This window comes from Poecilia formosa, unplaced genomic scaffold (genome assembly GCF_000485575.1).
Source record: "Poecilia formosa unplaced genomic scaffold, Poecilia_formosa-5.1.2 Scaffold150, whole genome shotgun sequence".
Classification (NCBI taxonomy): Eukaryota; Metazoa; Chordata; class Actinopteri; order Cyprinodontiformes; family Poeciliidae; genus Poecilia; species Poecilia formosa.
Window position 1 is genome coordinate 40,020 of NW_006800089.1, and position 12,867 is coordinate 52,886.

A 12,867-nucleotide genomic window follows, 5' to 3' on the forward strand; every position below is an offset into this window, starting at 1 on the left:
ACTTTAGTGCTTTGTTCTGATGGTGCTGATGCATTACATGGACATCTGATTGTTTCTTCTAAGAAAGTTTCGAGGAAACCACAAGTAAAGCTGAACAATACTGAGCCTTTAAACACTCTACGTTACCCAGCACAATAATACGCAATATGAAACCACCTTTCGAGTTCACAGAGTGTGTTTTACTTAGAGGTGAGAGAAAAAACCCAGTCAGAATGGACTAATTACTCATTAAACCTGAGCCTGTCTTCACTTATGTGTTGATTGCTGCCCCTGCCAGGGCATTTCTGAATCCCGAGGCTTGAGAAGCAAGTTAAGTGGCCTTCTTGACGAAAGCCTCAAGGTCTGGAGAGTGATGAGAAATGCGATTTATTTTCAGCTGTTACGTCACAGGTGCTTTGTGCGGCTTTTCCTGTGGCCTTCTCTCCAATAACATGTTTGTTTTCGAGTCTGGATTTGTGCAGCCAACTGCTACCGGTGAGGGAAATCCTGTCTGACCTCTCGGCCTGTTTTGATGAAAACACTGGCCCTCAGTGACGTCAAAGAGAAGGAATGTTAATTTTTCTTTAAACCTCATTAATTTTGCGCCTCTAATCTTTGTGTGAACTGACATCGGTTGGGGCTGCAGAGATGGAAGGGCCTGGAAGCGGATGCCCCTCTCGAACAATGAGAGCGGGATCACGCTCCTGTTCAGAGAAGTTCAACTCCAAAGGCTTTGCTGAAAGAACTTGTTTTGTTTTTATAGATATAACCAGAGTTTTGTCATAGAAAACTTGTGCTCTGGCCCACACAATCACTAACACCAGATGAGTTTCCATTGCAGATGTGCGCAGAACTTTGTCAGTATTCCACTAATATTAAAAAAAAAACACAATTTCGCAATCGTGAAGTTTCCATTAAATAAGAAACACAATTAAAATCACGGGTAAATAAGTTTATTCACGTGATGAGTTATTTAAAAAAAAAAACGCCATCATCCTCCAGCTGCTTCCTGTTTTCTTCTTTGTGGTTTGCGCCAGCGGAAACATCTGGTTGTTGATCATGTGACATGATGCGAAAAAAGTGTTTGTTGCAGTTTCGACAAATAATTTCCAACGCTGCCATATAAACGACCTAATCCTCAGCTCTATCAAAGCAACCTGAGTCTCCATTATACCATTAATGCAGTAATTCAAGCAAAATGAGCCCAAACCAAGTGTTGAGTGCATGTAACTTTGAGAATCCATGCTGCTCAGTAGGTCCGTATTTCTCGGTCAAACATCATTTTTGTTGAACCAAAGTAATATTCTAGGTTTTTTTTTTCATTCATCAAAAATTAATAGACATTTCAAATGCATCACTCTGTGATACAAAATGTCAACTTTTGAATTGAAACTACAATAAATAAACCTTTCAATGATCCTCCAGTTCATTTGATATACCCGAATGTGCTACAGTGTGATTTGGGGCTTCCGACTCTGACGTACAACAATGAGTATTTTTATGAAAAATAGTTTCATGCTACATTATTTGTTGTTGTTTGGACACGCTGAAACAGGCCAGTGCTTGCCACACACATTCAACACTGTTAACAATAGCTTTTATGAAAGAGCATCCAGACTTGCCAGGCAGTCCCCGGCCAGACGGAGCAGTAGGGGGCTTGAGGGACCACCGGACTCGAGCTTTCAACCACGCCGTTCAGTGTGGCTGGTCCTGAAAAGGTAACTCTGCTGGCCCTTGTTGGGCCATTTCATGTCAGTGCTCTACAAGAAAGAGGGTAAAGAAACTGAGCACCTCTTGGTGTGTGTGTTAAAGGAGTTGGGACTTCCTCGACAATCCAGAGTCCAGGTGTTGCTCAGACAGCGACTGATGAAGGCTAAGAGGGGGTTTCATAATCCGCCAATTGTGTTTTACTGTAGCAACATACACGCACCGATTGGGGTTTGTTTCTGGAGCAAAAATCCCTTTTCGAGGCGTCACGGTTGGTCGGCCTCGCCTGCGGGGCCAGCTCCGCTCTCGTGAAAAGGGAAAGGCTGAAATAAAAGCAGCCTTGTGATTTCAAATGCGGAACAGCATTGAAAGACTTAATTTGCACATAAAATCTGACATGAAATCATTTATAAGGTGTTACTGTTGGGGGGAAAAAGAGCCTGCAAACAAGCCAACATCCCTAGAAGTCTTATGCAAGAGACCATATACGGAGCAATGGGGCCCCAGGCTTTGTGAAGCTGTCATCTGCTGGCGTAGTAAAACAATGGGAGTGAAGGGTGAGAGATAACAGAGCTTTACCCCTGCTGTGATAATAACATAGCGGTGGCTAAATTTAGGGCCTCACTTTGGCTAAATTGCTCGCTCCGTGTGTATGTGTGCACATGTACACGGTTTATGTTACAGGGACATAAATCTCACGCAGTCACGTCGCATTTTCAAGATTCGGTTCTGTGTCTCAAGCAATTATAGGTTCAGAGGCTGGCTTAAGAATAGGCTGAGACTAAATTTGGGTTACGATTGAAACAAGATGAGGGTTAACACCAAAGGAGTCAGAGTGAGTGCAGTGTCTCTCTGAGGTGATAGAAACAGCCTGGACTGTATCTGGGTGTGTCAGTGCCAGCACACACCACCCCGCCCAGATCTCAGGGCAATGCAACTAGCAGTTCATAATTGACCCTTTCCAGTAAAAATCGCTGCACGTGCATCAGCACACTGTGCAACATGATTCATGTCAAACAAACGGTGGTTATTTGACTCGGCACACAAGCGCTCCCTCCCCCAGGTTCATACGTGACCTTTTTTTGTGAAAAGGACGTTGTGGCCTTTCACCTACATTCTTGATCTGAAGCAAACTGTTCATTAAAGCAGCACCAGACGTCACCATTAAGACTATTCTCCCATCGAGGCCAACATTGATATTTCTGTTTTCACCTTTTAAAACTGTGGTTTAACCACTGACAAGATCTACTACTAATGCTTTCTGTTTTATTATGCTTGACTGTTAAATCAGAATTTGAAAATGAAATTAGGTGCCAACTGTTAAGTAAAAAAAAAAAAGAAGTATCTGTTTGACCTGTGTGGTGTTTGCCACTTCTACCATGTGAGGGCGTCATTGAGGGCGATGTCGGTGGCTCACATGTTGAAAGAAACACGCTGAGTTGTCCTAGTAGCCCAGCTAGGAATTAGGCCTTTCTTGTTTACTGCTATTCATTGGTGTTCATGACATGGCAATGCAAGGTGGCCTCTCACACGCCCATTCATTCATCCATTGTCTTGAGGGGTAATGAAGTGAGAGGCAGGTAAACCTTGGACCATTGCAGGGAACAGAGGACATGCACACATAATCACTTCTAAGGGCAATTTGGAGTAACTAACTATCCTAATATTCATGTCTTTGACCTGTAAGAAGAAGTTCTTTCCAGACAGATGGAAAGAACATGCAAAGTCAATGCAGATGGTCCAGCACTTCAACCCAGGACCCTCTTGCTGCCAGGCAGCATTGCTAAGAACTATGACAACATGCTTTTTCTTGGTGCTACTCCTATTATCCTCCTCCCATCTTTGTGGTAAAGTCATATAAGCTTGGCAGCCCATGGAGTTGATTTAACTCCACTGGACGCAGGACTCGCTCAAGCGTTCACCTCCTTGGAGAACAACTGGGGGCAGGACACTATTTTACTTTGCAGCCTCACTGTGAAAAGGGGTCTTGGTTTTGCAGAAGACTCCAGTCACCTGCTTCACTTTGGTCTGCTGTTCATCTTGTCTCAAGCCAGCCATGAACTGCCCACATTGCACAACCAAAGGAGTTGCTGACTGTTGAACTCAGCAGGGTTAACATATAGAGCATTGTGGATGAATTGAGATTTCTTCAGATGCAATGTGTTAACTACACATGTTTCATTTCAATATGCCAATATGTGCTGCTGTCAAGAAATGCTGTGCTGTCATAATAGTCTCTGTGTGTTTATGTTTTAAATCCTCCCACCAGCTGGTCCCAGCGACAGCCTGTGATCACTACATTACACCCTCGGGCTGAAAATCCAGCTAACTCTTTCAGTAGCCAATCTTCATGGAGCAGTAAATACATTGCTTGTTGGGTCAGAGGCATAAATAAGTCGCATTGATTTCGATCCTTAATCTTTTCAGAAAACCCAGAGACCTCAACATTTCCAGCTTTTGCCAATCGTCCTTCCAACTACTGTGTTTGTTCTGTTCTTGAAAACGATGACTTATGTCTTTGCCAATAAGACCTCACTGGTGAACAGTGACCCGGGCAGAGAAAACGGAGGATGAGATGCTGGCATGGCATTGTACACGTCTTCTGGGGTCAGCGTGAATCATCTGTATATCTGGACTCCATGCAACCTGAATGCAGACCAGAACCAAACCATGGCAACCTGGTCAAATAACTTGTCCAGGTCCAGAAATTCTATATGGACTGATCTGCTTTTTTTATTTATTCCATGCTGCATTGATTCACAGAGAAAATTTAGACAGTCATCAGCAATTAAGACTGCTGAGTACTAACTTTGTTGGCTCCCTATTAGATGTAAGTAGTTTTATTAGCCTCCAAATCAGTAAACTCTAAGATATTTTGCTTGGACAGGTAGATAAGATACTAACTTAAAGACCACACGTTAGTCATGCTGATGTAGGTAAAAAAAAATCTCTTGAAATGTTTGACTTGTGGGATCTACAGTTGAGCAATTGTTATATCCCACTAGAGCCTCTACAGTGCCTTTGCCAAACATGTCTTTCTTTCATGCCCTCATAAGACTCAAAGAGGAAGAACAGCATAAATCGGTCACTTGACATAATTTGGCATCGAGCAGTGGAAAGGATCAGCTCATTTATGATACATTCCCAACAGGTGCTTCCACTTCTTTTTGCTGGACCACCTCTTCACTTGGAGTACAGCTACTACTTGTGTTCCAAATCTTTGGTTGTACAATTTGTATGTTAATCTCCACTTGATCTGAGTAGAAGGGGGAAGAAATAATAAGCTGCACCAGCTACTGACCCTTTTGAACCTTTCCCAGGATCACATATTGTACTTGTTGTGAACACAGCTGGCAGGGACATATTGTATTCTGCTACTTCCTTTCTGAGCAGGCTCTGGGAGGAAAGAAAATGCTGCGGTTACCTGTGGCAGGGAAAATGCAACTACGACTGGCTGTGGTAACTTGAAATACTTGAAAACTTAAGAACAGACTGCCTGATGCTCGTAAGAGGAGGAAAGCACAGATACGGGTCATGGTTGGATGTTTTTGCAACTTTATATTAGATTTCAATTTGAGGGCAGTTCTTCCCTATTTATTCTCATTATTGGTAAAGCCTAGTTGATTCAGACAACGTCTCTGCAGTCGGAAGCTATCCAAACTCTGACCAGCTGCCTGAGTACAAAGAGAGGACTTTGAAAGCATAAGCCATTTATTTTGAGGTTTATGAAAAAAAAAAAAGTCAACAAGATCAGGAAAGTTCGAGTTGAGGTCTGAAAGAACAAAGGACTTTCCAAGAACTGCTCAAGGATTCTTAAAACAACTAGCAGAGTCCATTTGTTGGCTGTGAAAGAGGTTTAGGAAGATTTAGCAAAACGCTTGAGTTTTCTGAGCCCCGATTAACATGAAGCAACCCAATCACAAATATATTAATTAGAGACTTTGACTAAGCTAAATCAGCCACACATCCTTAGAACACAACAAAATTTTAGCAGCTAGGAAATAGACCTCATGAAAAAATAAATAAATTTTTTAAATTATAATTGAACTGAGTTAAAGTGAATCAGTCAAATGTCATCCAAAAGAAGCCTAGTGACACATTAGTGGGCCATAAATGCAAAAGACAAATGAAACAGAAGAAATAAAACGGTCAAAGGACAAAGGTCACGCATTTGTTGACATTGTAAGCTGGATAAGTGGAGTTGTTATACCTTCTTGATTTTCCTGGCAAGTTTATTTGTCCTTCTAGCTAGCAGGACAAGTTAACTTGTACAGCTTACTGGTCCTGCTAGACATCAGAAACAAATTCTGGCTAGCTGTTGTTTAGCTAGCTAAAATTTGTTCTGGGTAGCTAGAAGCAAATTCTAGCTAGCTTTTGTCTAGCTAGAATTTGTTCGCCATTAACTCACCTTTAGTGTTTGCTTCATGAAAGTTTTCCTAAACAAAATGAAAGTATCACATGTGAGTGAACAATCTGTGATGCCAAGAAAAAGATTAACTGACTCCAGACCTGTTTAGTCAGATTATTTATTGACATATAGGATTGTTGTTTTCCTTGTGTAATATTTTTTTAATCTCCTTAAGTTATGCAAGTTTGGACTGCGGCATTTTAGTGACCCTGCCTTAGTCTCGCTAACAGACATGGCGCCTTTCGGTGTTGCTCTGTGTTTTTGTGCATTGTTCTGTGGCAGTGTTACAGACCCCCCGATTGGCCCGGCATACCTACTACATTGTATTCTCTGGTGCTGCATATTGGGTCCGTCATACATGCAACCAGCGGAGTTTCTCCCCACATTCAGTTTAAATGAGAGTCCATCTGCAGACAAACACAACCCCTGAGAGGAATGAAAAGCCTAACAACTGATGACAAGCCAAATCCACTCTACAGCAACCAAGGCCTCAGCACACATCACATGTTCTCTCCTTTACTGTGTCTCAGCACTAAATGTTTTCTTGCCACGGACTGGGGCAGCGTGTTCCCTCCACTGTTTTTATTGGCTGGCTACCAGGATATCTGAAGCCATCATGAAGAGATAAGCCAATCTGAGCAGCCAGCTCAAGCTCAGGGCTATCAGCGGCGATGTTTACCTAACCCCGTCGATACTGATACCAAAACACTTGAGGGTGTGTGCACACGGTCGCAGTTCCAGCTTGCTTTGCATTGCTGCGAGCATTGCAGCGTGTCGTTTTGTGTGTGTGTGTGTGTGTGTGTGTGTGTGTGTTGTTTTTTTTTTGTTCTTCACAGACCCCAGGTATTAAAGTTTTACTCACAGGGACATGTGGTTGTGTGTTTCTGCTGACTGGATTCCTCCTCTCTTCCCTTCTCCCTGCTGGAGTTTGTTTTTTTGCTGTTCTGTGAAAAAAAAAAAAAAAAAAAACAGGAAGGTTGACTCTTTGAAATAGGAAAGCTCTGGACTCTGTCAGTTTTGTTTTGGTGCCATTTGACTCATCGCAGTTGGCCGGTACACTTTCACAGAAACTCCTCCATTTTACAATACGCTCTACGTGTTCACCCCTTGTTTCAACTCTCCTCGCCATCAGAGGTGGAAAAAGTCCTGCTGGGAGAAAACCAAGTAATAAATCTGGACTCCTCTGTCACGATTTATGTTCCAAAAACCATAGAGGGAGTCCAGGGAGGGAGTTGAGCTACACACAGTCAAGAAGAGTCAGCCATCAATAGCTAATTTAACCATATAGGTGAGGAATTACATCAAGAAAGATTCGCCGAGTTCTACAATACAATGTTATACTAAAAATAGATACACCTTTACTATTTAAAACAAAGTTCAATTGTTCTTCTCTCAGAATGGTTAATTAGTCTTAAACTTATGTGTGAACAAGAATTAACAGTGTGTGCTGTATGCCAAAAAAAGAAAAGAAAAAACAAAAAAAAAAGTCATTTCAGACTGCTATAATGTGTCAGATTTCAACAGTGTATGCAACACATACTGCTGATCTCAACATCTTTTTTCGATGAACAGCTGCATTTCTCGACATGAAAATGATAAATATTCATGTCAGACTTTTTTATTCTTCAACAGAGAACATTTGGAGAAACGGAAGAAGATGAACAGGCTCCTTCAGGGGCGCAACAGGTGTACACGAAATGCTTTCAGAGCAGCTCTAGCTGCCCGTTAATGGATGAATAATTGTGAGGTGGAAGGAAGACGGTGCATGTTTTTTTATTGTTATTTTTTTTATTGTTCATTAAAACATTTTAAGTATGCTGTGAATTTCCATTTATCCCCCTTTCTACTCAGATACCCATAAATAAAATCCTATGCAAATAATTGCTGCTTGAGAACAGAGCCTATTTGTCCCGCCACACTTTTCAGACTTGTATCTATTAAAAAAAAATAGCAGAAAATCGTATGTAATTCGCCAAGGTTGTAAATGGATAAAAGCTCAAATCGGGTGTTTTTCCTGATTCTGTTGGCTCAAGTTTTTCCCCTGGATCAGTTTACACAGCAAAAATACAAAATATAACAAAGTATTTTTTTCCAGTAACTAACTATCCTTACAACGTTCCGATGCCTTGCTGACAACTTACATGTAAGTTAGTTTTGTCTCATTTCAAATCTACTGAGAAACTAGACAAAAAAGAAACCCCACATTTTGTACGATGCTGTGTTTTTGCAGTGTGCATGTTTCTTTCACAGAGAAACTTCTGGACTTATCTTTCCGTCCTGAAACTCACCCACACCAGATGCCTTTTTGGAATAAACACTGCACTTTCCAGAAAGAAACGTACATATGCACACATAATGTGACTCGGCCTGCAAAGCAGAAAAGGTTTTAAAGGCAGAGAGCTTTAACTGAGCTGATTAGACAACGAGATGTTGTTGTTGTTGATGATGAAAAGGCTTCTTGTTCTGAAAAGTGTCCTGGCTAATAAACGCTGCACTCCCCGTTAGGTAAATTTTAACAGATTAACCTCTTAAACCCTTTTCAACTCAGGCTTTCAGAACATCAGCTTATCTCGTTTCCTCTCTCTCTCTCTCTCTCCGACTCATACGAGCTTCAGTGAATTGTTTAATAAAAGGCTGAGCTCCACCTTGACCCACACAACTGCGGTCTTAGATTCGGCAAGTGTTGCTATTAATATCCACTGGCAGCAATTTTGGCAGCCGATAGCTGATACTTATAGAGGGGAGGCAAGGCATGATGGGAGGTGCCTGCCGTCGCCTTTCTGGTAGAAAAGGGAAAAATCTCTGCATAAGCTAATAAAACTCGCTTTTAATCTGTTTCACAGTCGGCAGCTTAATATAGCAGGAATGTGCAATTGCGCGGCAACATTTGCAGAAGTGTGGAGGACTTAGCCGCGGTCGGAGCTGATTGGTACCTAAGCTGAGTCGTTCCTGCGAGCTCGTTGATTTGACTCCGTTTCTGCCGCCTCGGTTGTTCCGGTCAAGCAAGGAACGTGAGAGCCTAATAACAAACTGAAAGATTGATTTACACAAAAACACTTATTACCCCTGAAATATTGTTTACACTCCTCCGACTGCTTGTAGCCGTCTTCATCTCCGACTTTGGCAGAGGAGCGATATTTCATGTCGGCCTCCTTCATAGGACTCATTAGCTCAGCACATAATGAAAATCCCCGGAGCTGCTGCAGACTCACTTTCTGAGGTGCAATGCAAACATTCCGAGTGATTTAGCCGGAGCAAAATTAAATTCCTCAAATGATTCTTGCTCAAGCCTTTCCCTCCCTCTCTCTCTCTCTCTCTCTCTCTCTTTCCCCTTGTTCTTCTTCCTCTTCTGGTATGCTCATAAAAGAAAAATACTTGGAGATGCAGAGAGAACATTCCTTTATCATGCAATCTGTGTTGAAAGGGGAGTTGTGTTCCCTGCTTTCTCAGTACTCTATTCCTGTATTCCTGCAGAGCTGGAGCCAGATGCAGGGGTGGCGTTTCAACCACACCGCGATCCAACCCAAACATCTGCCCTGCAAAAGTCTGAGGCCTTCTCTCTGAGACAAAACACAGGCCTCCTCTGTGCGATACCATTACAAATGATTTCTCTGTTTGATGGGGGGGAAGGTGGAGGGCTGTTGCTTCCGGCTGGAAATGCGTGGAACATGATGTTTCAGCTAAACCCCCAAAAACCTCAAGCTAGCGTTTCCCCCCCTCCGACCCTTTAACATGAGTAGCATCACATAGAGAAGAGAGAAAGGTGCGTTTACAGGCATCATCAAGAGAAGAGTCTGTGAACTTAATAAAACTTAGAGCTGCAAATGTTACATGACCTTTTGAAAAAACAAAAAAGACAACTTATAGTTTTGATGAACATCTACTGCAGGAAATGCGCTGTCATTCTTACATAACCACTTTTTTTTTTTTTTTGGACGCATGGAGCTTTAGCAAAAAGAGGACAAATACATTTTATTTTCTTGTCTAAGGATAAATTAATTATAGACACAAATCTAAAGGAAAATAGATTTAAACACATGTTGATGGTACTTTTACTAAGATTCTGTTGTAGAAATTCAATGCTGATATGTCATGGGGGGGAAACCTAGCTAAAACTTATACATTTGTTTTTGTATCCATACATAAAGGGGCAGTACTATGTATTTCACAGGCATATGATGAAATTTTATAGCACAATTAAGTAACTATGTTACATTCCGTTGTTATAAGAATGCTGTATATATCAAATACGACTTGAAAGAAATTTGACTTTGTAATGTAACGCCTTGAAATTGGGCTTCTGTCTCTTTAAGAAACTCCTGCACTTTCTGAAACTCCGCCTTCAGGAAGTTTAACAACTTTTTTTTTTTTTTACAAGCGAATCACTGAGCAGAAGCTCGCATGACGAGCTCGGCTGATGCACAGTCCCACCAGGTGTTTGCTAATGGCTGCTGGCTAGTCTGAAGGAGCTGAGAGGAGGGAGTCGTTGTCACGATCCGTGTTTCTGTGTGTGTTTATTTTTGAGTTTTTCTGTGTAGTCCTGTTCCGTGAGTCTGTCTCTGCGTCTTCCCCGTTGATTGTTTCCCAGGTGTGTCTCATTCCCTTAATTACCCCGTGTGTATTTAAACCCACCTGTTGTCCGTGTTCCTCGTCGGGTCCTTGTCTATGTCTATTGTCTTACACAAGTCGCCACTTTCTGTACTCTCCAGTAGAACTGCCAAGTCCTGGTTTGTGCTTGCTCCCGTTTAGTCCTTATTATCAGTTGCTACCGGCATTTAGCTGCATGCTTGTTTCCTGCCGTGCTGCCTGTTCTGGACTGTATTCTGAGCATATTATTATTAAATTCTTCATTTTCACCATCTTACCCGGGTCTCGGCGTCCTCTCCTCACCACCACCAACCACACGCTTTATGACAGTCGTAGGGGGAGGGCTGCTCTGTGAGGTGGAAACTTGGAAACTGCAGCGTCAAGGAGGAGTCTCGTCCTCGAAGGCGGAGCTAAGTCCAACCAGGCTGATTGCTTGCCACGGGAGATTAAAGGATTTCTCAAACAGGCATGGAGGAATCAGGGCAACACTCCAGGTTTGTTTTTTGATGAAGGAATAACATTACAACATGATTTATACCTCAAAAAAAGTTGCACGGAGCTTTACTCCAGGCATAGCATTTTGCATGTTGGCTCAAAAGTTACATTTTGGTCGCATCTGTCTTTTGCCAGTGGTTTTCTTCTTACCACTGATTGAGTTTTAAAGAACAATACAGGAGAACCTTTGGAGATCAACAACCGCCAAGGCTCAGTGGCACCGCTGTACCGGAGAGAAAGGAATGTTCTGTTATTAGTGGAAAAGTTCCTGTTATGTGGATTAATCAGCAGCTTTGACTTTGATCTCCAGATTCAGTCTTAGTGACTTTGGAAGGGGAGTTGGAGCCGGCCCGCCTCTCAGAGGCAACACAAACTGCACTCAACACGCTCATTAGGAGTGAAATCCATCAGATGATCAAAACAAATCATTTCGACGTCTCTACGTTTGCTCAACCAGACGACGTGCGTGTACAAAAACCTTGAGAAAAAGTATCTCCCGTCAGGAAGCAAATTACGATGAGCAGCTCTTTGCTAAACCCAGAAGTTAAGATTAACAGAGTGCCTGAGAAAGATTAACTGTTAATGGAAAGGTTGGAGAACGCACTCTTGTTTGTGAGTGAGCGGGATGGAGGGTGTGCGCTTAGCGGTGCCAAGAAGAATCGAAATCTGTGAGACCCAAGCCACCGCTCCAAGCTCATAATAAGATTTAGGTTTGTAATGTAGATACCCTATTATGTCCCAATCCCACGTGGGAGAAATATTATTTGGTGACTAATTTAGATTTCATGATAACTGCCGTGTTGGGAGTAGATGAGGCTGAAAATTTGAGCAACTACCAGGCTTAGTTGTGAGGCGGTGGTAGAGTCCAGAGGGCCCGGCTGGCATTTGTTTTACAAACTGGGGATGTGAAGAAAATACTCTATTGAGCAGGCATATGCAGTTCTGTGAAAAAGTATTTGCTTCCTTAGAAATTACTTTATTTTTTATTTTCTTTTTTTCCTTCACACTTACAGTTTCAGACGATCCAGTTAAACTTAAGACAAAATGTTGAAAAAGTTTCGTTTTCTTTCTTGTAATAGAAATTTTGTTTATTAGGGACAAAAACAGAGTTGGCTCTATGTGAAAATATAATAATCACACTCACTAAGGCTTGATTGCTTTCAGAATCAAAACCACTTACACATAACCTGTCTGACAAGTAGGCTAAACGATCTTAAAAAAAAAAAAAAGAAAATCAACACATCATTCCTCAAGTCAAAGAATGTCATGCATAGATGAGAAACAAAGTTATTGACCTCCATCATTATGGAAAAGGCTCCAAAACACTTTCTCATTCTTTGGGACTCCAGTGAAATACAGTAGCTGCATTTTCATTGACCAACTAATTAGGCAATTTAACAATAAACTTACTTAGTAGAAACAAAAAAACGTTTTTTTTTTGTTTTTTTTGCGATATTGTTTCCATTCGGGGGGGGAGGGTTCGGTGAATGCGCATATGAAACTGGGGGGTTCAGTACCTCAAAAAAGGTTAAGAACCACTGTCTTAGAGGCACCTTTAAAGTGTGTTTAATGTAATATGTAGGCATACTTTTTAAGTATCTAAAAAGTATGAAATTTTAAGTGCCTTAATAATCTTTTACTATTTATTAAAATTGCATACAATAAAAATAATCATAATCATGATGTAATTT